General features: G+C 37.7%; 1 long non-coding RNA gene across 1 annotated transcript; it reads right to left on the bottom strand.

Moving 5' to 3' along the window:
• Positions 1-819: 819 nt before the first annotated feature.
• On the bottom strand, positions 820-25,136 carry LOC130151503 (uncharacterized). Its single transcript, XR_008822598.1, has 6 exons — positions 25,082-25,136; positions 18,587-18,707; positions 13,160-13,358; positions 7,160-7,888; positions 6,980-7,048; positions 820-3,323 (listed from the first exon to the last, which is right to left on the bottom strand). It is a non-coding gene; the product is annotated as an uncharacterized LOC130151503 (long non-coding RNA).
• Between the last annotated feature and the right edge of the window lie 267 nt (positions 25,137-25,403).

The raw sequence follows: 25,403 nt of genomic DNA, 5'->3' as shown, positions 1-25,403 counted from the left end.
ATCTCCACATTCAGTAAAGATGAATTTATGCTGGAAAGGAACTAGGTCTGTTTTTATAGGAAGATACAATCAGAACCTGTGCAATCTAGAACTTGTTGATCTAGCTGTAAAAAAGGAGCAAAGATGTAATTATTCTTTAAACCTATAGGAGTAACACAGGCATCAGTAAAATAAACCTGCTATCAGCTGAAGAAAATGTTGACAGAAGAATAAATGGATATAAACTCTCTATAAAAAAATTCAGGTAGCAAAATAAAAGCAATTAACTTCTTAATCTTTGGTGTGGAGCAATGTTAAAATGGGGAGAGTGGAATACAAGTAATTTCTACCTCGACTCAAGGGTTTCTAAATTTATCAACAGAGCTCGCTGATGGGCTCGCCTATGACAGCAGTGGGCTTGATGGTATCTCTTTCAATGCTTTTTCATACTCCACGCAGCTCCCCAAATTCTACAGTCATCACCCACCTCCTCCATGCAGCCTAGAAAGGACAGAGCTGATGACAAGAAAGAAGTCTCCCCATTTTTTCGTACTGTTTTGCCACCCACTTGTCATATGCCATTGCTGAGTACCTCTTCTCATTTGATATATTTTTTGGCTGTGTTTGCGGTAAATATGCCACGACCTCTTCTACAGAAATAGAGTTGAGGTGTGATTGTCACTGCTTTGTGTAACAACAGCTGACCCTGCCCTGTTACCAGAAAACAGGAAAACAGAAGCTTTCAAAAGGACAGAAAGGAGGCTTTATTACAGCTTAATTTTCTGTTAGCTAGGTAATTACATTTCCAAAATCTTTCTGAAACCTTTGGGTACTGCAGTTCTCAATTATTTAGCCAGAGGACCCTGGAAAGTGATAATTAGGTGTTAAACACCAGCCATGTTCCTGCAGATAGCCCTCCTGCCAGCCATTTAACACTTACTTTGGTGCTAAAGCTATGAATGATGTGTTTTTCAACAGCATTTAGGTGCTAATAAATTATCAAACAGTTTGAAAGCAAGGGCCTGCCTAGATGGGAGAGTTTCACTCGGGAAGCCATTGGTAGTGATGTCCCTGACCTGAAGCAACTGGAGCAACTGGAGACATCTCATCTAGGAAAAGGTGGGACAGGCTTGTTGGTGAAGTTGCTGGATTTCCACAGCAGCAGAGGCACCCCTGGACAAGTCAAGGGTGACTGTCCCATGCTTCCAAATGTTTCCTTTTGAAATGGAAAGCTAATTTATTTGTGGGATCAAATCTTGAGATCTACGTCTTCTGCGTCTAGAGTTTTATACTGCCAGACAGAGTTACTCCATGCAGATACAGTTGTCTAGACAGGTTAAATTCCATTTGTCCTCTTCTCTTGTTATTAAATGCTCCTTCAGTATGACTTACTCAAATCCTTTCTGAAGCAATACTTAAACCAGAAATGCTACCTACCAGCCAGTAAAAGGATGTCAAGTGTTATAATTCTTCTGGACTATGTAAATTACATTCTCCTCCTTAGCTTATAGCAAATAAATTTTTCACTAGAAATAATGTTTACGTGGACTTACAGTTTACATTCAGAGCACCAAAAGTATTTCAGCATCTAAACTCCTATCTGGCTGCAAGTGTTTTGGTACTAACAGAGTAGACATAAAGATGTCATGCCAACTGCTCCTCTGCACTAGATACACAAAGTCATGTCCCAGGACTTGAAATTACTTGCCAGCTTATGCTTCTTTGCCTATGTGCCTTGTACCTCGGTAGAATTTGCTGTGGAAGACGCAAGGCCTCTATAAGTGATCCACACTATGTGATACCAACATCTCTGGCAGGACTAGAAATGGGTTCATCTGGGCTAAAACATTATTATCAGTGGCTAGATAGATGAATATCCACATGCGCATACCTCACATACATTATCCCAACAAATGCTTGTTATGTTCTGAAGCTGTTTCTTCACTCAACAGTGGTATCAAACAGGGATCACCACAATGCAGCATTCACAGGAGGTAAAAACCTAACAGGAAGGAGATAAAGGCAAGATCCAAAGTGATACATAATATAGGCATGTCTAAAATAGCTATTTTTGCCTTAGGTGTTTCAGGGCATCCTGCCTGGCATTTACCTGCTCCTGCTGCCTCAGTAGCCTGCAGGCTTTGGCAGGTCCTGACCCTTACATGCCAGCCCCCTGTGAGTGCCCTGGGGTACTGGAACTGGCTGGGATGGAGGGGACTTTCTTCATAGCCACCTGTATGGTGCCATGCTTTGAAATGGTGGTTGAAACAGTGCTGATAAGACACCGGTGTTTTCATTATCTGTGAACAGAACTTGCACAGCATCAAAGTGTTCTCTCTTTCCCACTGTGCTCCCCAGCGTATAAGCTGGGGGTCCAGAAGAAACCGGGAGGGAACACAGCTGGGACAGCTAAGCCCAGCTGACCAGAGGGATATCCCATACCATATGGCATTGTGCTCATTAATAAAAGCTTAGGGAAAGGAGAAGGAATGGGAAGCAGACTTTTGTGGTTATGGCATTTGTCTACCCAAGTAACTGTTATGTGTGACAAAACCCTGCTTTCCTCAAAAAGGCTGAACATCTGCCTGCTGCTGGGAAATAGTGAACAAATTCCTCTTTTTGCTTTGCTTGGGCACACAGCTCTTGCTTTCCCTATTTAGCCATCATTCTCTACCTGCAAGCCTTTTTGCCATCTACTTTCTCTCCATCCTGCTGGGGGAGAGTGAGCGAGTGCATTGGCAGGCATTTGGCTGTTGGCCTGGGGCAACCCACCATGTGAAGACACCTGACAGCACTAGATATCTGTATTTAGGGATACAACTTGGTCACCTACTGTTCACCCCTCAAGAAAGTTTTGTGTCAGAGTAACAGCTATACAAAACCTGAAAGAGAGTAGAAAGAAATGGAAATGAAGCTTAACCACAAAAACTTAGCAAATACTCATTGTCCATTTTGTATGGTTACTCACAATGTGAAGAATACGATGGGATAGAGGCTTACATGTGCCTTCTATTCATGTGTTGCCTGAATCCAGCCCCATCCATGTCTGTTCCCTTCCTGGTATTGTGTTTGCTCTAAGCTCTTGACCATCTAACAGGGATAAAAAAAGAAGCTGTAACCAGCTCTCTTCACTCACAGCCATGAGAAGTGCTGGCCTTGAACTACTGAGTTTATTTGGGGATTCCATTTTAATGGCTAGCCAAAGGAGAATTGCTCACTTATCTTCTTCTGGAAGAATCTGAGCCAAATGCCATACAAATGTACATTTGTACTCTATAGCAGCATTGTCTTTGATAATCAAGGTTCTCTGCTGGCAACCAAACATCTCACACACTGCAAGTCTTCTGTGAAGAAATGAAAACAAACAGTTAAGAAAAAATCACTTTAGAAAAAAAAATTCAGCAAAACTGGACTAAATGGTTTAAAGCTCATCTTTCTCTGTAAATAAAGTGGTGAAGAGAATTAGATGTTTCAGTGAAGTGCTCAACTTCAGCAGAGGTACGGATGAATGAAACCAATGTATGCACAACGAGAAAATGTTGAGTAGGGAAATTGTTCTACAAATGCCTTTTTTCCTTTCTTCTTATCCCCCTTGTTACATGCATTCCTCAGGAAAAGTGCTGTTTTGTTATGGCAAAGGAATTTTGCAAGGATGAATGTTCACCTAACCTTAACAGAAGGAAATGCTTGAGGTACAATGTAACTTGTACCCTTGTATTGGAGCGGTCCAGTCAGTAGGTTTTGTGCAAAGGCACTGAATGATTCAGGATTTATACATTAGGACAAAGAAGAACCTTTTCTCATCCTCTATAAGTAAAGGTTTTAGAGTCCAGTACATGTATTCCCACTTATATTACAGGTATTTTATATCTGCTATGCCAATCCAAAAGACCTTGAAAGAAGTATAATGAGTGTCTTACAGCCTCTTTACATTGTCAGAATATTTCAAAGGTATTTTATAGAGTATTTTATAAGATAGAAGCTATGAATCCTCATTGCTATTAAGTTTTAAGAACAAGCACCTTCCAGGGATTACACAGCTAGAGCTGGTCTGGCCTCAAGGGAGAACAGATGGGATGCATTTTTTGTACAGAGAACATGCAGCAGCTGTGCTTGGGTTTATTTCGTATACCTGCACACACCTACAGTGCTACTTACAGAACAAGTGTTTCAAGAACTTGGAAAAGGAAGGTGGATGGCACCAGTGACACTTTCTGGTTTTCATTAGCAATCACTCTTTCTAATCACCTTGCTCTGAATCAGATACTATGGGAGGTATTTGCAGATTACTTGCAATTGACTTTCTATTGTTTAAAAAGGTGATAAAATGGATAAAATGGCTGGAATCATAACAAGTGAAACTGTCAGGAACTAGTTTTCTGCAACCCATTCACAAAAAATTTTGTTAACAACACATGGGGGACAGATAAAAAGTTTAAAAAGTATTTAAAGTTGTGGAGTAAAGGCATTCCTGCTGATTTTTCGTGGTGGAACAGGGTAGTACAGAAGAGGAACTCAGTGAAAAATGGCAGAGATGGCTACTGAAGTTGCTGATCTACTAGGTCAAAGGAAAAAAATGCCGATTTAACCTGAACAACGATCTGGACCTTGTATTTTGCACCTTTTCTGCACTTCCCACTATGAAAATAATGCCTAACACACTACCCAGACTGGAACTCTGCTTGTGGATTTAAGTTGCAAAGACATTTTGAATTATTTCAATCATTCAGGAAAAAAAACCTTTAAACGAAACCCTGTATCAGGTTTGGGGTTGAATGGTTGAATTCTAGGTTTTAGTCCAGAGGCTAAAAATAACAATAGAAAGCAGTGCCAATTTATGATAATTGTTGACAAGAAACCAATACCAAGAAAAGGTTGTTAAATTTTCATCTGTGAATATAATCACAACCTTCACAGGAAAAGGCACTGAGTAATATGGTCAATAGAGCTTTGGATTCAGCCCTGCTTTAGGCAGGGGATGGGACCAGATGACCGCCACGTCTGAATTCTTTTGTGATTCATTGCGTGATAAAATGTAATTTCTAAACTGCTGCTATTTATTTATTGCAATTGGGAAGAAAATTACGGACTTTGCTTGTTGATATTAGGGACAGAATTTGTGTGAGTGACTTCTGATTTTGGGTATCATCTTTTTCAAAACCTTTTAAGGGGCAGCTATCACCTGTATGAATGGTAAACCCAGCACTGTGAACCTGAGAGGTGCCCAAATCCCTGATGGTGACAGTGAGTCAACAAGTTAAAAGGTATCAATGGAGCTGCTGCAATTCTCCATGTATGCACTCTTCCTTGTTGCAAATACAGTGTAATTTAGCTTTAAATACTTTGTCCCTGACAGCCAAGTAGGATTACCCTGCCCTTTCTATGTGCTAACAGTCTGTTCACAGTCAGTGGGAGCACCTCAGATGTATTGTAGCTTGTCAACGAACAGTGACATGATGAACTATCTGAGCCTTCCTGTGCTTTTCTGAACTTTGACTACCTTCATTATTAGTCTCCTTTATTATTAATCTACTTAAGAAAGCAAGAAAGAGCAACTGAGTAATCACTGAAAGGTGATAAACTCCCAGAGCAGTTCTTCAGAAGGTCTAATGAAGCCAGAGCATCAGTCAGATTAGCAATTTGGCACATTGGTGGCTCCAGGGTGCAGTTCAGCCTCTCTTGAAATCTGTGAAAAGACTCTGGGAACTGGATGATGCCCTAAATGAACAAGGGCTGTTGTTCCACAGGTTGAGTGACTTTAAGTATTCCCAAAGGGTTTTTTTTAATTAGATTAGAATCAGTTCTTAAATCACTAAATTGTGTGGAAATTTCCCATTCCAGAAGTAAGCAAATATTCAAGAGTATATATATTTTACTTAGCAGCTACCACAGAAAAATATACAAAGTGGGAATCTGTTAAATACAAAACCTAACTGGATATAAAAATGTGTTCCCTTGACAGGTCTGTTTCTTTAATAGAGTTTCATTAAAGAGGACACCATTGGTTTTTTTGAAACATTGTGTGATTTAATATATAAAATATGCAGCCATTTAATATTTCTTAAAAGGTTCAGTTTTAAATTGTATTTTTATTTTTTATCAGTACAAGTTTCGTTCTAATAATTCTCTGTAAAAAGGCTTCACTGCTTCAGTGCTTGTAAAATGCTTTCTTTGATCAGGTTTATTACCTCCGAGTTAATTTGTATTTATCAATTTATCCAAACTAAAGATATAGTTCATTAAGAGTTGAATGGATTCTTGGGACCAGATTCTTATAAATCGTAAGTTTAGGGTCACAGTATTAGGGGCCAAAGGGGGTCAAAAGGGTGAAAGCTAAGAGGTATTTGCTGAGTTTTGTGAAGTATCATAGTTGCTTCATTCCTTTTGCCTAGTGGATTGGTAACAAGGACAGTAAAACTGGAGCAGGCTGTGGCACATTGAAAGGAAAGGAATTCCCTTAAAACAAAAAGAGTAAGATTCAGAAAAGCCAAGGTGTTTCAACCTCATGTCTACTATAGTCGCTCAATCCAAACTTGAGTAAAAAGAGGAACCTGAGATCTGAACACACAAGTAGTAACAGTATCTCCAGAAAAGCCAAAAAAAGTAGGTGAACGTGAAATGTTTCATGGTTTAGTCCAAGAGATGCTGCTCCTCTGCCAGACAGAAAGGATGCGAATCAGCCCTTTTTATGTTAAATATAGTTTACTATATATAGTGATTTATAAGTGTAAGGGAATTCACAAATATGGAAATATGTGTCTACTGTATAGATATAAATGCATTAGGCACATGCAATGCAAATGCATAGTTACAGGAACTAGAACTGAATAGAATAGTCCTGGAAGCCAGGAACAACTTCATTTTTGTTGTTATTCTGATTGATTCACCATTTAAAATAAACAGATAACATAAATCAGCCTAAGTGCTGCAGTTGTTTCTGCAGCTCTGTGCAGGCTGTCAGTTTACACATTAGCAAAAGGGTGTGAAGGACTGTATATACCTGGCACATCTTGGGGATGATGGAGAGGACACAATCCTGTATGTCTGGTTTAGAGATGCTCAGTCTCACCTGAGAAATAAATATTTGCAAGAAATGTAAATGCGCCTCTAACCTGAAAAATCTCTGCCGATATTCAGAGCAGAAGCAAGACAAACATTTCACACAGTCAGAACTACTTACGTCCGAATCAGCTTTTGTAGGACAGACCCTCCGTCCTTTGATTCAGGATTGAAGGTCTCCTCACCAGGATGCCTTAGCTCACACATCGGTAACGCAACTGATCCAGGCCTGACTTGAGTAATTTTGTATAGTGTTCTTTGAAGCATAACATGCAATGTGGTCACAGCAGTCTCTTCAGGTCTTGAAGGAGAAAAGCAGGAGGGTATATGCAATATCTTTCAGGATACTTGGATACAGGGCCTCTGAGTCAGACCTGTCCACTCACAAGGTGAAACAGTTTAAAATGCTATTGGAAGAAAATGGGACAGATTCACCCAATGCAATGTTGCAAATTTCTGAAGTTTGCCCAGTATCAAGCAAAGCTGCCAAATTTAAAAGGCTACCAATTTAAATTTAAGTTAGTTTATTAAATAACTTGGCAATATTTTAGACAACATACCTGCCCTCTTGTTTCTCTTTCTTTGTTCTGGGAGTTTAAGATCAGTTCGCTTCATTTGACCTTCAGCCTGTCTAAATTCCAAGTCACACTAATGGAAGGATGCTAATGTACTCCAGCTTGGACCTGGCTTGCCGAGAGATCTGGGGATCTTTCACAGAAATGGTTTGTTTCCCATACAAATGGAAAAGGCCGATTGTGGAAGGGGAAAATGAAACCACCACACCGCTTCCACACAGTGCTGTCAAATAAATTAATGTTCCTGTCCCAGAAGGTGAATTTGGTGTGCAGACCTGTGAAGGCAATTGAAGCCCGTTAAGGCAAACAGAGGGATGGCGGGGGAATTGTGACTTGCCTGCTAGGGGCCCTAACCAATTATTCTCCTCACTTTCCCACCAGTTCTCCACTGATGCCCTGGTACTTCTTAACAGTTGTGATGTTTTCAGCCTCTGCTTGCCTCATAGCATTAAATGGCTTGATGGCACTCTACGTAAGTTCCTTTGTGAAGAATTCAGGGTGCAATTTTCACACTGCAAGGAATATTATACATATAGCCTGGCATGCACACAGGCGTATGAGTATCTCAAACCACTCTTCCACACTCTCCTTCCTACATATATATATATATATATATAAAAAAAAAAAAAGCCAGTACAAGCATATGTCTACTGTATGTATGGCTTTAATGAGAAGAGGAGACAGCTATATCAGCCATGATATAGCTGGTAAAGGATGTCAATTTTTCTAGGCAGGGCAGCACTCAAGAGACTTGTTCATTGTAGCAGCAGAATGTCACAGCCTCTCTCATGTCATGCTGCGGAGCATGATGCTGCTTTTGCCCTCTACTTCTACCCTGACCAGCACTGCTAAACACAAATGGTACAAATGCTCCCATCAGTCCTACAAATACTCCATACTCATTTTTACCACATGTGGCATTGCAGCAACAACAGTTTGCATGCTTTGTAATCCCATGCTGTTTTAGTTCTAGTGTTAATCACTGATTCACTAATTTATTTAACAGAAGCAGAGTTTGGGTCCACGATGAGATCTGTTAAACTTCAGGAGCCCTAAAAACCCAGACAATGAATGAATAAATTTTGTCTTTACATACAAAATAGATTATGAAAATTTTTGGACCCACAACCTCGGTTATTTCCCTTGACTGACTCCACTCACCAACTTCTGTGTAGAAACAGTAAAGGAAGAAATCTTAAGCTCAGCTTGTGTTGGGGTACTTCAAGTATCTCAGCTAGATTCCTTTTGCCCTGTTGACAACACACAATTATTTTCTGATCATTTGACTAATCTGTACCATAGCAACAATAGCCCTTGAAGATGCCAAAAGCAGTGTTTCTGAGACTTATAAATATGGTGGGTTTTTTCTCATTATTGAGCTTCAAGCTTTGCGAAGACTGCCCTGCTATTAAAGGAGCAATAAGCCTCCATTAGCAACAGCGGAATTACACTGCTGGTTTTTCATTTGTATGCTTGTTCTGATGCTCTTAATGAACTCCTTGTTTCACTGTTAATCTGTTACATGGAAATGACACTACACATGCTATTTATATCAGTGACAGTGCTCAGAAGCAAAGTCAGCCACAGACAACTTCCACAGGAAAATACATTAAGGTTGTGCCATGGAATAGCAGCTACGCCATATTCAGGCTCTTTTTACACTGATTAATTCCAAATTTGTTTTAAATACATGCTGAGAAGACAACAGCAGAATTAGACCCTAATTCAGCAAAAATCTAAGCATGTAGTTATCTTGCACTGCACAAGTAACACGACTAAAGTAATGAGTAATTGTGGAATTTGCTTTGCTTTGATGAAACCATATCTGTGAAACAAAATCTAGTCTCCTGCACTAAGGGGAAGTAGTAAGCAGTTTTTACCCATAGAAGCTGAGTTATAAGATCTGGTCCTTTATCCTGCTCTGAGCTATAGTACGACTCCTAGCTTAACCACAAAGTGGAAGAACATCAAACCGCCCACCGAGAAGATGTTGGCAAAGCCCCAGCTGCTATCTTTAAACACAGTTTGTTTGAAAGTGGACAGTTTTCTGAGTTCACTTTTCTCCTATGCAAAATGGCATCTCCTCACTACTTGCTTCTACCATTTTCATGCAAACCTATGGTCCAGGACAACTAGATAGGGGCTTCTTTCAGGAAACATAGCAAAGACAAAAGTCAGCGATATCCCCCAATATGCCACCCATCATTTTCAGTGACCTTAGCTCTCACAAGTCATGAAAATGTTTTATGTTTGCCACCACATTATTTATTCTTTTTCTTTGCTACTTCTCTGCCTTCATCCCACGTTTGTCGTGTCTGGAGGGATCACTATCTCCTCGAGCCCATGTTTACACAAAGCTTGGAGGACACAACCATATTCAGTTCATAGCTCCTCCTCAGCCACTTAACTATTGACATTCAGGATAAAATCATAACAATGACACTTTGTAATCCACAGTAAGTGCCTAATCTCAAATAATAAACTGGGCTTCTTGTAGGTCAGTGGAAAGAAATAGATTTTAATACGTAACTGCCAAATGCCTGAGTGAAGGCACGAATTCTCCCACAGAACTTCTTAAACAGCTATGTAAAATCCAGACCTCATTGCAGAGGCCAAACTTATATTAACTTCAGTAGCGCCAAGATTTCGCCCTCAGTTTTAAGTTCCAGCAGGGTAAAAAGCCAACTCTGGAGAAAGTGATGGGACTGGGAAAAAGGAGAAATTAGAAAGTTGGGGATGCAGGAACAATTAAAATGAATAATGAATTTCAGCTGAGGTAGAACTGGGAAAAACTGTCAATACTGACAGTGCTAGTTCAGCTGGGATTGGATTCTACTTATTTTATGAAGAATACTTTAGCAGAACAATAGCAATTTAGCAGTGTCTCTTCTGAAAACCGTCTCCACGTTTGTCCAAAGACAAAGCCTGTCCTTCCTTTTCTTACATTCTCTTTTAACCTATTTATGTATTTTTACCTTCTATTCGCTAACACTTTTCCAAGTTGCTCAGCTTGGTTCTTCACTCTCTCCATAGTATGAAAGCTTTATTGTTCCCTGTGAATGCTCCATCACTTACCCCTTCCAGCTTCACGTTTTGGCACAAATGGCCTCTTTTGAGCTTCTGTGTGAAGACCACCTGCAGCAGACCTTGAAATGACTAACGTGGAGGCAGGCTGAGATCGGTTTAAACCTGAATTTCAAATGTACTCTACAACTCTTGCTGTTTCCTACTCCCCAAACCGACTTCATTTCCTACACCAACTGCTAAAGCAATAGTCACAAAAGAGGGAGCAGTAATTTACAGTAACTCTTCTTAATACATGAACATTAATTTTATTTATTGTACCAAGAACAAAATTTACTAGAGACAGTCCATGATTGGCATTTTGAAGGAAATATGGTAAATTACTCAAAGCTATGGCTATAGCTGCAGAGATTTATAAAACATTGCCTTCAATATTTAGAACATGATATATGACTAGTGCTGAGGTCATGTCCAGTGTTCATTTTGCTCATTTACTTTTTCAGGTGGAGTTGAAACAGTTGCCAATTTACAAAATTTAAATGGATTTTTTTGATAATAATACATTGAAAAGTAGATTTGTGAAGATAGATTCATGAAGAGTGCTACTTAATAGCTTGCACAAACTCAGAAACAACAAAATCTGTGATTTTTTTACTCTTGAAAAATACATTTTAAAAAAAAATCTATTAATGGTCTGATCCTGTGACAACTCAGTACTAGTCAAAGAACATATTACTTGACTAGTCTCATGCCTCGTAGAGAGTGCCAAAAAGGACTACTCACAGTATGTAAGCACTGTGGTTGATGATGTTTACAGGGTCAGTTATGATAGCTCAGTTCTCCAGGTATTCTCTTAGTCAACTAAGAAATACATTGAAATGAATTAAATTGCTCAGGATTAAGGCAACTGAATGCAGAATCAGCCCCAATAGGAAAATTTCTTATAGTTCATTGTGCAACTAAGCAGATAAGAATAAAGGTGCTGCTTTCAAACATCGAAGACACAGAACAGCAGACGCATGCACAAATGCACAAGCTGGGGAAATGAAATTAGCAAGTGGTGTCATTTGTTTTAGCATATGGTCACATCTGACAGGCATGAGCTTGTGTCTGATGTGTTTTCTTGTTGGTGCTGGAAAGAAGAAAAATGTGAAGTCATTCAGGAATGTTTCCGAATGTGATGCTCTCCTCTTTTCCCCTTTTTTTCTTTTTCTCTTCTTTCAGTAAAAACACTGGATATGTTTAAAATCCCTAAATCATACAAGGCATATTTTTAATATCTTGTACTAGGGATAACCTTTTTAATAGTACTGGAAATCCCTGTATACCATATCTAGATATATCCAGATGGATTGCTTCCATATGAAGACATTTTCTTTTGCCATTTTTCATTCTATTGTACATATCTGTAACGTATGCTTTTTATAATGAAGGGCTACTCTTAATAACCTTGTATTTATTTTATTTTATTTTTCTAGAAAGAGCAGATGTGATGAAGTGAATGAGAGCTATTGGTTTAATAAAGCACAGTCATCTTCCCTCAGATGTTACAATAAACCAGATTAGATAGAGTTCTAATGGAGAAAGCTCCAATGTTAACTTCTGCTGTTGATAAATGCTCTGAAATTTCATTTTCTCTGCTCTGTGTATCTTGCATACATGCCTGTGTTTAACTGTTTAGAATCTGGCAGTGCAACAACATGAAAGCAAAGAACTCCAGGATCTCAAAATAGCTCGTTATACAAATGGTGACTCCTACCTGATAGGGAGAACTGAAAGGTGACAAAACCTTCCCTCTCAATTAAATTCTTTTCATGAGAGTCTTTAGTACATTTCTGACTATAATGTCAGTCAAGCAATAACAGAAAACTCAGTGTCATTACGGAAAAAAGACATTAAAACCTTTTCAGAGGTGGAAAGAGGGGATATGCGAATATACTTCAAAGAGAGGGTCTTGTTTTCCTTTTATTCCCTCAGTATTTCCATGAAACCTAACGCAATGACATCACAACAAAACAAGGTTGCCAAGATATACTATACAAAAACATGTTTTCACATGGTTACATTTTCTGCAAATTATAGTTCTTGGAGTATAAATCAGAATAATTGTTTAAATCAGAGTGACTGTTGAAACAGATTTACAGAGATCAAATCAAAAATGTAATAATTCTTGTGGTTTCACTAATGCTCAGAGCACCAAATACTTCTGAAAATTTTGGTTGTCAGTTATATATAGTGTTTACATTAACATGCTGCTTGAACAGAGAAAATATATATTTTAAGATGAAAATGTGAATCCAGGGTTACAAGAATGTTTCTGAAACAGCTAAGTCATCTTGTTTCAAGTAAAACCAGATGTTTGCTTAAAGTGAAAGGCAATCATTTCTTTTAATTATGTTCACTGGTTAGGCCACCAGGAATATCCATATGTGCACACAATGATCCGATTAAAATCAAAGACCTTACGATGGAGAAAGCAATCAACAACTGAAAGACCACCAAATGACATGCAAGGCACTGACCTGGATTCTTCTACCTCCATTCGCTCATTTTCACTCAGCAAGTTGAACAGGAGAGACTGCTGGAGTCCACCACGTGCCCCGAGTGAGTCACGTCCCTGGGACCTGGAGATATCTTCAGGGGCAATGGCCTCCTAAACAGTTGCTCCAAATTGATGAACGTGGACTAGCCAAATTCCTCAACATTGCACAGGGTCAATAGCTGCAAGAAAGGTTCAGCATGCAGTAAGGAAACAGCGGCATCGCGCTTCTTTGCTCATTTCAGCCTTTAGGATGTGTGATAATGTAGTGAGCTGGTGGAAGACAGAAAAATACAGAAACTCATAAAGTGTTTTGCATGAATACTTCCCCAGAAGAGAAGTGGATGGGTAAATAGATCAAACAAGTGGATTTTCATGTCCTCCTGAAATCATGCCTCTAGCTACCATGTGACTTTGCTCAGCAGAAACTGTAAGCACAAAACATCAGCCAGAGGCTTCTTAAATACCCCAAACCCTAACATCTCTTCCTGTCCCGGATGGTTCACATGCACGTACCACGTGAATTTTTATTGGTGACTGTTTGCTTTGAAGCTTTACAACACTCTTCATAGTTTGAAATTTCTGTTCAAAACTGTGTTGCTCATGAATACAAGGATCTTAGTCCTCTTGTGAAGAAATACCAAGAGCCCTGCCCTGTGGGAGGAGATGCACCCTCTGCTGGTTTACAGAACAATAAACCATTTCTGGGAACCGGCACCTAACTCTGGTAGGACCTCTTCAGCTCCTCTGTGATCCCACCAGCAGATAGGTACAGCCCTAGAAGCACCTATTTCAATGACAACTATGTATTGTGCATCAAAAATCATGCATTTGATGTACTTAATATATAATATACACATAATATTCACATAAACACACGTGCACATAAGAACCAAATATGCATGTAATACATTGCAGATGGATATAAAATAACATCATATCCTCTGATTTCTTTATAATATTCTTTCTGGAGCTGAACATTTTCTTCAGGAGTACATGGCCAGTTAATTACTTTGTCTGTACATAGTTTTCATTTGGTAGTAACTCAGGTTGAAGGTACAGGACCCTTTTTTCCAGTGGCACACATCCAGTGAGCCTACTTTTACCTTTTTCTGAAGGATACTCAATTTTCTGGCAGTCTTTTATGTCAAACAGTTCCTTCACTAGAAAAGAAAGAAAAAAAAAAAAAGAGGGAAAGAACACTTTGCTTCAGTAAAAGATGTTCTCTGTCCACAGGCATTTATCAGAAAAGCTGGCATTTTCAGGTCAGACTGAATATATAATCAGGTAATAAAATGTCTTTACAAAAAAATGGATAAAATGTGGCTCCAGTGAAGCCATTCAGATTTTTAACCCTAATTTCAATGAGCCCAAGAAACATCCCTTTCTGTTTTTCCATGCTACTTCTGTCATGGTGGAGTAGTTTATTTTACATATATGGTTTCTGTGCTACTGGTGTTCTCTCCTGTTTGTGCATGAGCTGGGCTCGGCTGCTGTATTGTTCTGCTTTTGTTTTCTAGTCCACTCTTTCCAGCAATGACCCTGACTGAAGGAAAGAGCCTTTCCTTCCATCCTCACTGCTCTGCAAGACAACCTTTCCCTCACCCAAACATAAATCTTAGAGTAAGTTCAGCCTCTACAGTGTCCTTTGATAAACATGTGTATGTATATTTAGGCATCCATCTCCATGACAATCCTATTTTGGTCCTGTGAGTCCTGTGGCTGTGTACAGCCTTTTAAATGTTCCTCTTTCACATGGCTTTACTTAACTGTCAGCATTCTCACAGGGCCCTTTGTGCATTGCATCCAGTCCCTTAAAGCTCCTCTCACTGTTTTGACTAATAAGCAGATCCATTAAAACTTTGGGCCAGGATATTTAGAGGGAAAAAAATCATGCAGACCCTGCACATTTAGCAACAGACACTTGATCTTTGCTGATTAGCTTGTAGATGATGTTGCCAGCAATATCTTCTCCAAGGCATACTCCTGTCTTGAAATATAACATCTTCACCAGTTTTCAACATGAGACAGGAACCAAAACTAGTTAGCATCGCAGTGGATGACCTCCAAGTACCTCTGGCACTGCTCGATGGAAAGTAGATTGGCATTAATGCTGATACAGAAGAGAAGCAGGCAGGCTAATTTGTAACCCAGAAGGATCCCAAAATATGTCCAAAATATTATTTATGACTAAAAATCATAAAATGGAGTTAAGACAGATTTTATTGTTTACTTATCCAAGTCATAAAATATACAAGCACAGCAAATATAAACAACTGCAAAACAAGCTGAGCAAAGGCAAGCTTTCAGCTAGCTTAATCATCTCTAAATTCTAAATATTATTTCATGACAGATGGCTGCTGGAGTCCGTGAAGGACTATACCAAATCCTGTTCCCTGTTCCATGCAGACCACCCCTACTGAGGACACTTCCATCCAACAGTATTATCACATATTCTGCCTTGAAACAGAAAATTTCATTTCCTCATCACGATTTTGTCAGTCTTATGCTGGAAAAGGGCCTACTGCCCACCTTTCCCTGGACCATCTTTTGCAGATGGATTGTTCTTTTTCATCATCTTTGAAGGAACAGTTAAGAACTCTCCCTTCCTTGCTATGCCGGTCTGGGTGAGTTTCTCTAGTCTAGTTTTTATACTCTTTCCATCAATAAATTTTAAACAGTTACCAGAAGTATGTTAAGTGATACAAGCAATATCTTTTACATATACTGTGAGTTCCTGCTCATTCTTTTTTATTATTCTCCTTTTGCATACTGCTTCGGAAGCAGTACATACTTCCCTCCGTACATACTTCTTTCCATACCACACCACTGAGTATCCTACTGCTTATCTGAGAGTGGCTCAGGAAAAGGACATAAAATTAGAAGATAACATATAAAGGGGTCACAAAGTATATAAATAAAACATTTAATATAGCTATGTGCCCTCACAGGGGCCATATATTCACCATGACAGACACGTGCATATTTGTTTTAAATCCTCCAGTGACGAGGACTCTACAGTCTCCCCAGACAATTTGTTCCATTCCTTGACTGTGGCTTTTTTTTCTCCTAATATATAGCAAAATTGTCCCTTGCTGCAAGTTAAACTGGTTACCTCTTGTTCTATGCATCATGGCTGTGAAGAGCCGATTATTCCATTTTCCTGCATTTTAAAGACTCCTAAAAAAACAAAAACCTTTTTTTGAAGTGCCCTGACTATATAGGCTGGATTCAGCATATCTGGAATGACTTAATTAACAGAATTAATACCATATAACTTACCTGATCAATCTGAACCAACCACCTGATTTCAAACTAGACTGAAAAAAACATTTCTAGAACTTGCAGACAAATTGTATTTCGGATGGAAACTTAATTGTAAAATATCAGAAGTTTGCAAAATGAATCCATTTCTATAACTACTTTGTGAACTTGGAAAAAGTGAGACTTAAATGAGAAAAGTCCAGTATTTGTCTTTTCCTCTCCCACTTCTCATTTTATTTAGCCAGAAAATGAACTCAGTGTTCAACAAAAGCATGTTTTATATCAAATAATATCCAATTACTAATTTGTTAAATAAAGATTAACAATTAAGCAGGCTGAAGTGCAATCACTATTATAGTTTACAGATAAGAGAAAAGCATTTGAAAGGATCTTAAGTGAACTACAAAAGCATGGACTAATCTTAGGAACAAATGAAAATCCATAATCCTGCTTAGGCCATGGTCTGCTGGTAATGCATTTGCAATTAAAGTACTGCATGATTTATGGAAGTCAAAAAGGAAATTACTCAAAAACATCTACAGCGAATGCTTGTAACTAGCTCCCACTCTCCCAAAGGACAGGACTTTAACCATTGCCATGGCTCAACTGAGAAGATCTTTGACTTGTTTTGCAAAATGTTTGCTTGACTTCTTCAACTTCATCAGTTAAATGTGCTTAGCCCAGTAACATAACAGGCACGCAAAGTTATGCAAGACTTGTAATTACAATATCAATCCTTATAAGATATTTTGTAGCAAATGGAGGAGTCTATTTTTATTCTATTTTCATATTCCTTAAGAAAAATGTTCAGACTAATTATTTCCCATTAACATCTAGAACTCAGCACACCAATAAATATAACTATGATCTCTTTTAATTTTTTAAATTTTAGACTATTTCAGTCTTTTCTAGCTATTAAAAGATCCACTCAGGATGTAAATATTAATGAAATTATAAAATTGAAAACTTTTTTCACAAAGAATCAAAATTCAAATGTTGTTTTAATTTTAAACCTTTACAATATACTGCTTTTACCATGTTTTTTAAAAGCCAACATTGTTTAAAGTTGCCACATGAAAACATATTGATAGCATTTTGATGGAATATGTAGGTTATAATAGAAAAGAAATCACAAGACCTTAAGCAAAATGTTTGTGAGTTTTCTCTAGCCATGATAACCCACCAGAAATCCTGATGGGACAAAATGTAGTAATGTAAGGTAAGAAAAAAACCAACTTGCAATCATGAATACAGGTTGCTCTCAACTTGTTTATCCTGCTTTAATCATAATATTTATTTATTTTTTTTAGGAAAGCTTGGGATTATCTACTATTTTGTTGGTATCGAGGAACAAGACATGGTTCAAGGCATATGTCAATGCAAGCGCCTCACTCATGCATATTCACCTGTACTTTTTGGTCCCCACTGTAGAAGTCCATTCTGGAGATACAAGTAGCAAAGCTGATTCACAACACTGGCAGCATTATTCTTAGCCTGAGAGGTGGAACTGATTTCACAAGTGAAAAAATAACACTGGCCTTGGGAAAAAAAATGCAAGCAAAAACATTGGATTCTATGACACTTCCTGAGCTTAAAAAATGACAAGTCATTCTCCACTGAGTCTTTTCCTGCTTATTGGTAAGCTTATTAGTACTTTTTTTCAATACAAGACCTTGAAGAAATGTCCCAGATTTTCTGGGAAACAACTTTCTGGTAGAATTACCACATCCAGTTGACTGGTGTTTTTTCACATTTACTTTGTCCCCCAACAAGTCTGTCTGTTTGGAGTAAATCAGAAACACCACTTTATTTTAAAGGAAACAAAGGAGAAATCCCATTTTCTTTTGTATATCATGTATTTATCTCTTAAGTGCTCTCAGATATACAATTTAAATTTTGTAAAAAAAATAAAGTTGCACTTTTTTCATTTTAAGCTCAGAAAACTCAACATGTAGAACTAAAATCACCACTAAGCCCAGTCCTAGGAGAAGTAATATGCAGCGGGTTTATATTATCTGTCCAACTCTATTTATGGAAGAAAATTCACATTTATACAATTGAGTTAGAAATTGGCATTGTATATTTTATAAGTTTCAGAAGACTGAAAATGAGGATTTGAAGACAAAAGTATTAGAACATTTCTCACCAAAGGATTTCTGAAGGATGCATGTTCAGCTGAATGTCTGTGTACAGCATTTCTTGTCTAACCAACGTACATGGAGCCTTTTGTCAAGTTTTTTCAGGCCCTCTGAAATTCTTATGATTTCCTGAAAGGTAAACGTTTGTTTCCAAAAAGAAGTAGCTGAATTGCAACAAACTCACTGTTTGCAGAAATCAAATTGTAAAGTTACATAGTAGATAACGTATACTTCTGGATGAAAGCTTTTCCCATGACTTCTGCTCTTCTGTGATGTCTTTTCAGGTGAGTTACACTTACGATCAAAAAAATAGATAAAAAAATCTGTTGTAATCTTACATATTACAAGTTCAGAGTACTCCAATTTCTAAACTTTAAACACAGAAATTTGTTGTATATTTTGAAAGAAATACAAGCAGTTCTTTGTCATCAAAAGGATGTCTCCATTATCTTAATTTTCATCTTTCCTGACTTGTACAGTTAGTCTAACAACCAATTAATACACAAAGGTAATTTTTAACCACTTGAAACCAGCTTAGAAGCTTTTCCTTTGCAGAAAATATACCAGTTTATGCTGTACAAGCACGTCAATTTATGGTAGTTCATATAGTACTTTCTATGTAATTAAATTGACAAAATTTTTCCTCTGTGAAATTTCAAAAATTTTTTTGAAAAAAATTTCAAGGATCTTTTGGAACATGAGGGAAAAAAAATCGTTTTATTATCTATCTCTCCTTTTAGGCCCAGGATTTTTCTCTACAATGCATTTTTGTTGTATTGTGCAATTGATAAAATGTGCAACTTGATGGAAACAATATTCTTTCTCATTTTGCACCATGTACATATAAACTGGCATTTCACAAAATTACCAGTCTGTGAATGGCAATAGAGTGTCAAAGTTTAATTATTTTTTTTTAATTTCACATTTTCCAGTATTTTTAAGTGTTTTGAAAATATTACATAGACTCTGAGTCTTCCATTATAGTAGTAGTAAATGTTTATCTGAAATTTCTGGGTATCTCTGTGGTTTGAGGCATACATGACTGTATGAAAAACTAGGCCCTTCCCAACCAAATCTGCAGATGTCCTCACTACTGAAAGAGAAGCACATTACTGGGATTACAAGAAGATTTTATCCTACCAGGATGCTCTGCTAGCTTTCTGTAAGTCCCATGAGTGTGTACGACTCTGTCACAAGAAGATCTACAAGAGTGACCTTGGATAACAGCATAACACAACTCTATTGCTTCCACAACACTGGGGACGGGGCATTTCTTAATAATAAAAGTTTCAGAGGGGTTCTCCTTAAATGTTATGCTGGAATAATTGTTACTGTCCGTTTCGTTTCATGCTTTCTTAGATCTAGCAGCCCAATATGCACACCTGATTCACTTTGGTGTAGACCACTTTATAAAAGCCTTACAGCAATTGTTACTGATACATACAACATCACCTCCCCTTTCCTTCTGGAAAGAGCAGCCTCTTTCTTTCAGGAACTCACTGATAACACATTATGACCCACACAGTGACCCTGATATTATATCCCCAGCAGATATTTAAACCCATGAAAATCCATTTAATAATACTTAGATGCAAACTTCAGTTATTATCCCTCCTTCTGCTCTTTACTTCCAGTCCTATGTGGTCTTTGGGCTGAGAATCTGTGAGCCAAGCAGATGGTTTTAGCCTTTTAGATAAATGTATGGGATAAAATAATTGTTAAATATTGAAGTAATGAGTATATAAGTAAATAAAGCTGCAATTATTTTAGACAGAATAATTCTGGAAATATATCTTTTGATATTTCAGAGACACTGGAATTAATGTCTGCATAAAGTATGGGAATAAATCTAGTATCCTTTGATTTGAAAGTATCTTGCAGCATTGAGTATTTACAAATGGTTAAACCCCAAGACTTCATCTTCCTTCTGAAAAAAGGACTTAATTTCAGGTGAGTTCTTCAGAAACTGTTTTTCACTCCTTGGTGCTCTTCTTTGACTCCATCTCATTGTTCCTCATAGATCTTTGCACTGTGGACATCAAAATAAGGCTACAGGATGGTTTGTACCAAATTTGAGGAGCTATTAATGACTGTATGCTTCCCTATTAATATGTTCAAATATCATGTTCAACTTTGTATCCATTAGTCCACAAGGAGTGCTTGCAGATGTTTATCCACCATGTTTTTTCACCCTTTTTAAAAATACCACCTTCTTTCTCACCTGTTTGATAATGCATCTCTGCTTAAAATTATTTATTGGGACCTATTGCTTAGGTAGATTACATCTATTTAGTATGTTAATATGTTATATTGATTCCAGGCCCTTTCCATTTTAGAACATCCACATAAAAACACATTAGGACATGAAAAATGTTAGAAAGAACACCCACAAAAATCAAAATATATAATGCTGACCTTTTATCATCAGTGTAATACATTGCTGTAATGTTATTGCTACATTGAAGTATTTTGACATCTACTTTCATAAGCAAATGCTGGTTGTCTTGAATTAAATTCTTCAAATTTATTATGAATCAGGTGGACTAATATATATTCCATGCTTTTGTCTGAAATCAGCATCTCCCTGATAATCCTGTAATCTCCAGCATTACCGTATTTATTCCTTTTAGATATATAGGCTCAGCACTATCTTTCTTCCAACTGTCTGGCATTTCCAAAGTCTTGAAATACTCACTGAAAATGAACATTATTGCTTCTGAAGTCTTCCTTGGGCAGCTATTTTAAAACTCCCAAATGGAAAATATCTGGATCTAATGCTGATCATTATTGAAGAACTTTGATTATTACTAGATAATAATATTTTTATGTAAGGTAAATGTATTATCTACTTTTTTTTTTTAATTCAGAACAAAAATAGTCATTAAACACAAATTACTTTTAATGCATTGTTATGTACTGTTCTAAAAATGGATCAATAACATTTGCTTTTTGTTCCCAAAAATGTTCTTTCTTCATATTGCCCTTAACACTTGCAGCCAGATTTCCTCTTCACAGTCTCAGTTTTCTACAGCTTCCAACATAAAAAAACTCGACCAAATCCACATTATAAATTGTTTTCTTGCTACACCTGTTATAGATATAGATATTGTTACTGTTGCTTTCATTGGTAAGCATTTTGGTTCTTTTAAACAAGCTTTTTAGTTGTGGGATTACACTGTTTAGGGTTTGAAGTAAACAGTTTTTAACTACCATTCACATTTTTCTGATTCAATTTTTCCTCCCAGATGATTTGATTCATAATTGTTTTCAGCTTTGTGAAACCGATCTTTTTAAAGCACAAAGGATATGCACACACACACACACATGCTGCAGACATCAATACGTGTGTGTGTGTGTGTGTATTTAGGAGTGCGTGCGGGTGTGTATCTGTATGTGTATTGTACAGCCATGCACAGATGGTTAGGATTTTATTATGTTTATACAAAGCAACTATAATCAAGTCACAAACACTTGAGCTGAACCACAAGTACTCGGAAATTCTTCTACTAACTTGATGTCTAACATGGTTGTCTTGTGCTGTATGCAACAGTTTCTGACTTAGACAGTCAACATGTACAATATTTTGAAATTCTTGGGACATTCAGTACTGGCTACATGCAACCACCAGCCAACATTTCCCAGCCTCCTGAAGTCCCCCAAAAGAAATCCGTCATCCTTTCCCTAGGCTATCAGTATTGATGCTGGTTATTTGATTTGGTTCTAATGACCAATACTGACAGTAATTTAGAAATAAAACAAGATCACAATATGAATAGCAGCTTAGCAGAATATAAATGTAATATACAGATCTTTCTGTTATTGAATTACAATCTAATCAATACTAAATAATGGTGAGAAAAATAGTGAGAAAATATTGATGACGCAGAGATTCAGAAGTTCAAATAAGCACGTGATTTCCACGGGCAGAGAGACCAAAAAGCCAATCTGATCAAAATCAACCAAAAGTTACACACTCTGGGGTGTCAGATAGAATAATTTCATTTTAGAAACATCTAACATGCAGATAGGTATCATTTAGCATTAGTGGTATCTGATTTTCCTGTATGTAGTGGAATAAAAGGTTTTGGTTTTTATGAACTTCTAAGAAAAGGGTTGGGCTCACTGGTACTGTTAATTACAACATTGTTTCTACAGCCATACATAAGGGTACCTCATCACTTACCCAAGATCTGTTTTGAAACCCAGGGAGAGTTTGCATTGCCTAAGCAAAAGGATTGAATGTGATTTTAGGCACTGAGCTGTGTCCTACCTAGCCTCCAGCTCCCTCTGCAGAAGGGAGCAGAGTTTCCTGAAGTCCTGAGACCTATCTCCCAGCTCCACTCAGGTATCTTGGATACTTTGAGGCACTTCAAATACCCCTGGGCACCCAGGTTTAGGCAACAGAATCCCACTTGTACCCTTTAACTTCAGGTTGGGTGGACAGGATTTCTTTCTTAACATGTTGGCTAAGAATTTGCATGGTAAAATGTAAATTTCACATTTAAACATTTAAGCTCTTTTAATTTGTGTTCACTCTCCTTTGTTATTGATATGATCATGTATTTTATACACTTCAAATTAGTGCCATGTGTGAATTCATATCTTAATCTGTACTGTACTGACCCTCATTTCCTTACCAGTTTTTGTGTTTCCAATTTTAAGTAAAATTTAGATCTTAGTGTTTCTGATGCAAAAATTTGCATCATTCTCAGTTCATTTCTGGCGGCAGGGGTGTCAGCATTTCTAGCCTTCCTGCCTTCCCTTCTGTCAGCCTAGTGGGTCCTAACTGGGGTTACTGTGAAGTTCCCAAGAATTTCACAAGTTCTCCTGCAGTGATATGTGTCTGACATACATCCCTCTTTCTCCATCAAAGGTAATCAAATGCTTCACTAAAATACAAGAGCCTTGCAAAGACTGGAAGTGGGTTGGACAAGAGATTTCAGCTCCCATCCCATGCAAGAGCAGGATGTTTTCTGCTTTGCCTACACGGAGACCTGACAATCAGAGAGGACCTTCAGCAATGGCTCTTCCAGACTCTCTTCCTGCTTGTGCTTGGATCACGAGCACAGGAGCCCTTTTCCTGGAGCTATGGATCATGATGCTTTCAATTTGACAAAGCTGATTTATCTATCTCATTTGGTTGCCTGGTGATCAGTTCTTTCTTGAATAATAAATAATGAGTACTGACAAATAATTATAATAATAAGTAATAAATTATCCAAAATATATCACAACCTCTTTAATGCCTAATCGTCAAAATACTTTTCAACCCATGGTTAGTCTCTGCAGTATAACTTATAACTAGTAGTCATCCTCCCCAAACAGGAATCTTTTCACGTTGCAGAGCCAAGAAGGGGAACTGAGGACCACAACTGCCCATTAGAGGAACCACATGCATGTCAGATGTGCTTTTACCCCACTATGATTCTGAAATAAAATGTTTATGTAAAGGATCATATCTTTATAGCTGTCATTTAAAGGACCATGTTCTCATAGATGTTAGTTTGCTCAGAGGCAAATTTAGCCATGTTAAACATACAGTTGCAGCATAGTCTTCTTGGTGAGGGGCCAGGTAAAAATTAGTACATCAATTTAAATATGCTGTCTTGGGATCACTCAATAGTAATCAGAAAAAGATGAAGGAATCTCCAGGGCAGTTTCATTTCACTCATTTCAGGGTGGAATTAAAAAGCTTTCTGATGTGTCTATTTCCCTACAGGGAGCATGTAGCTGTACATGTCAGACACTCAGCATTTAGACACCTGAAGTTAACTTTTCAAAACTCCATATTAAAGTGAGAAATCCCTTTTTCTATATATCATTATTAATGACCATTAAAAAAAAAATATCTAGCCTCTGCTTTTGTAAAGAGCTTGATTTACAACAGCCCTTAGGACATTATCTACTAATTATGCTGACAGATTAATCAAGTAGTTGTTAGCTAAATTTATGGCACATCATATCATATCTCCAATGTTACGAGTATGAAGAAAACTATAATGTAGTATGCCTTAATCTTCTATTTGAACAGAGTTCTCATTTGGGTTCTCTTGATGGTCTAATTTTTAAAAAAACCAAATAATAAACCAGGATGTATTTACCATAATGATTGTGTAGCAGCTCACACGGCGGTTAAAATCAATGCTCTCATTAAATGAGTCAAAGATCAAGCTACTATATATAAGCATGCAAACGTAATCATGACAGGTACAGTATACGATCTTAAACAGACTTGTGTTGGTTGGGTCAGTGTATACACTGGTGTCTTGAAACACACCTAGAGCTTCTGGGAGCTGCTGATACACAAGTAGAACTTGTTTCCATCAGTAGTACCAGAGCAAGGACACTCAGTCAGCTAATATCTCCATGGGGAACTACCACACCTTTCTTGAAAGCAAAACTGTCTGAAGGCTCTCAGTCTCTGCAGCTGAACTTTTTCAAAACACAAAACATTAAACTGGAAAAAGAAGTTAAATAATAACCGAGTCCAAAATAAATCTTACCTTAAACCCACTGTAGCCTAACGTGGCAAGTTCTTTCCTCCCATCTTGCTCTCTAACTGTTCAGCAATTTCCTGGTTTGAATAAACCCTACCCCCTTCTCTGCAAAAGGCTCCTTCTTTCTTAAACTTGCCTGTGTATTTGTTTCCTGCTCTTCTTTGCAGTCACCACTGTGCCCTAAACATACAGGCTTGCCTGCCCCATCTTGTACAGCAGAATGTCTCCCCGGCAAGCACCCCAACTGATCTCCACGGAACACCAATTCCGCTCTCCCTTGGGAAGTTTTTACCTGACACACATTGCAGCAACCTAAGCAAAGCAAATG

This window comes from Falco biarmicus, chromosome 6, assembly GCF_023638135.1.
Source record: "Falco biarmicus isolate bFalBia1 chromosome 6, bFalBia1.pri, whole genome shotgun sequence".
NCBI lineage: Eukaryota > Metazoa > Chordata > Aves > Falconiformes > Falconidae > Falco > Falco biarmicus.
The sequence above is the reverse complement of the archived record's forward strand: the minus strand, read 5'-3'. Positions and strand labels throughout refer to the sequence as shown.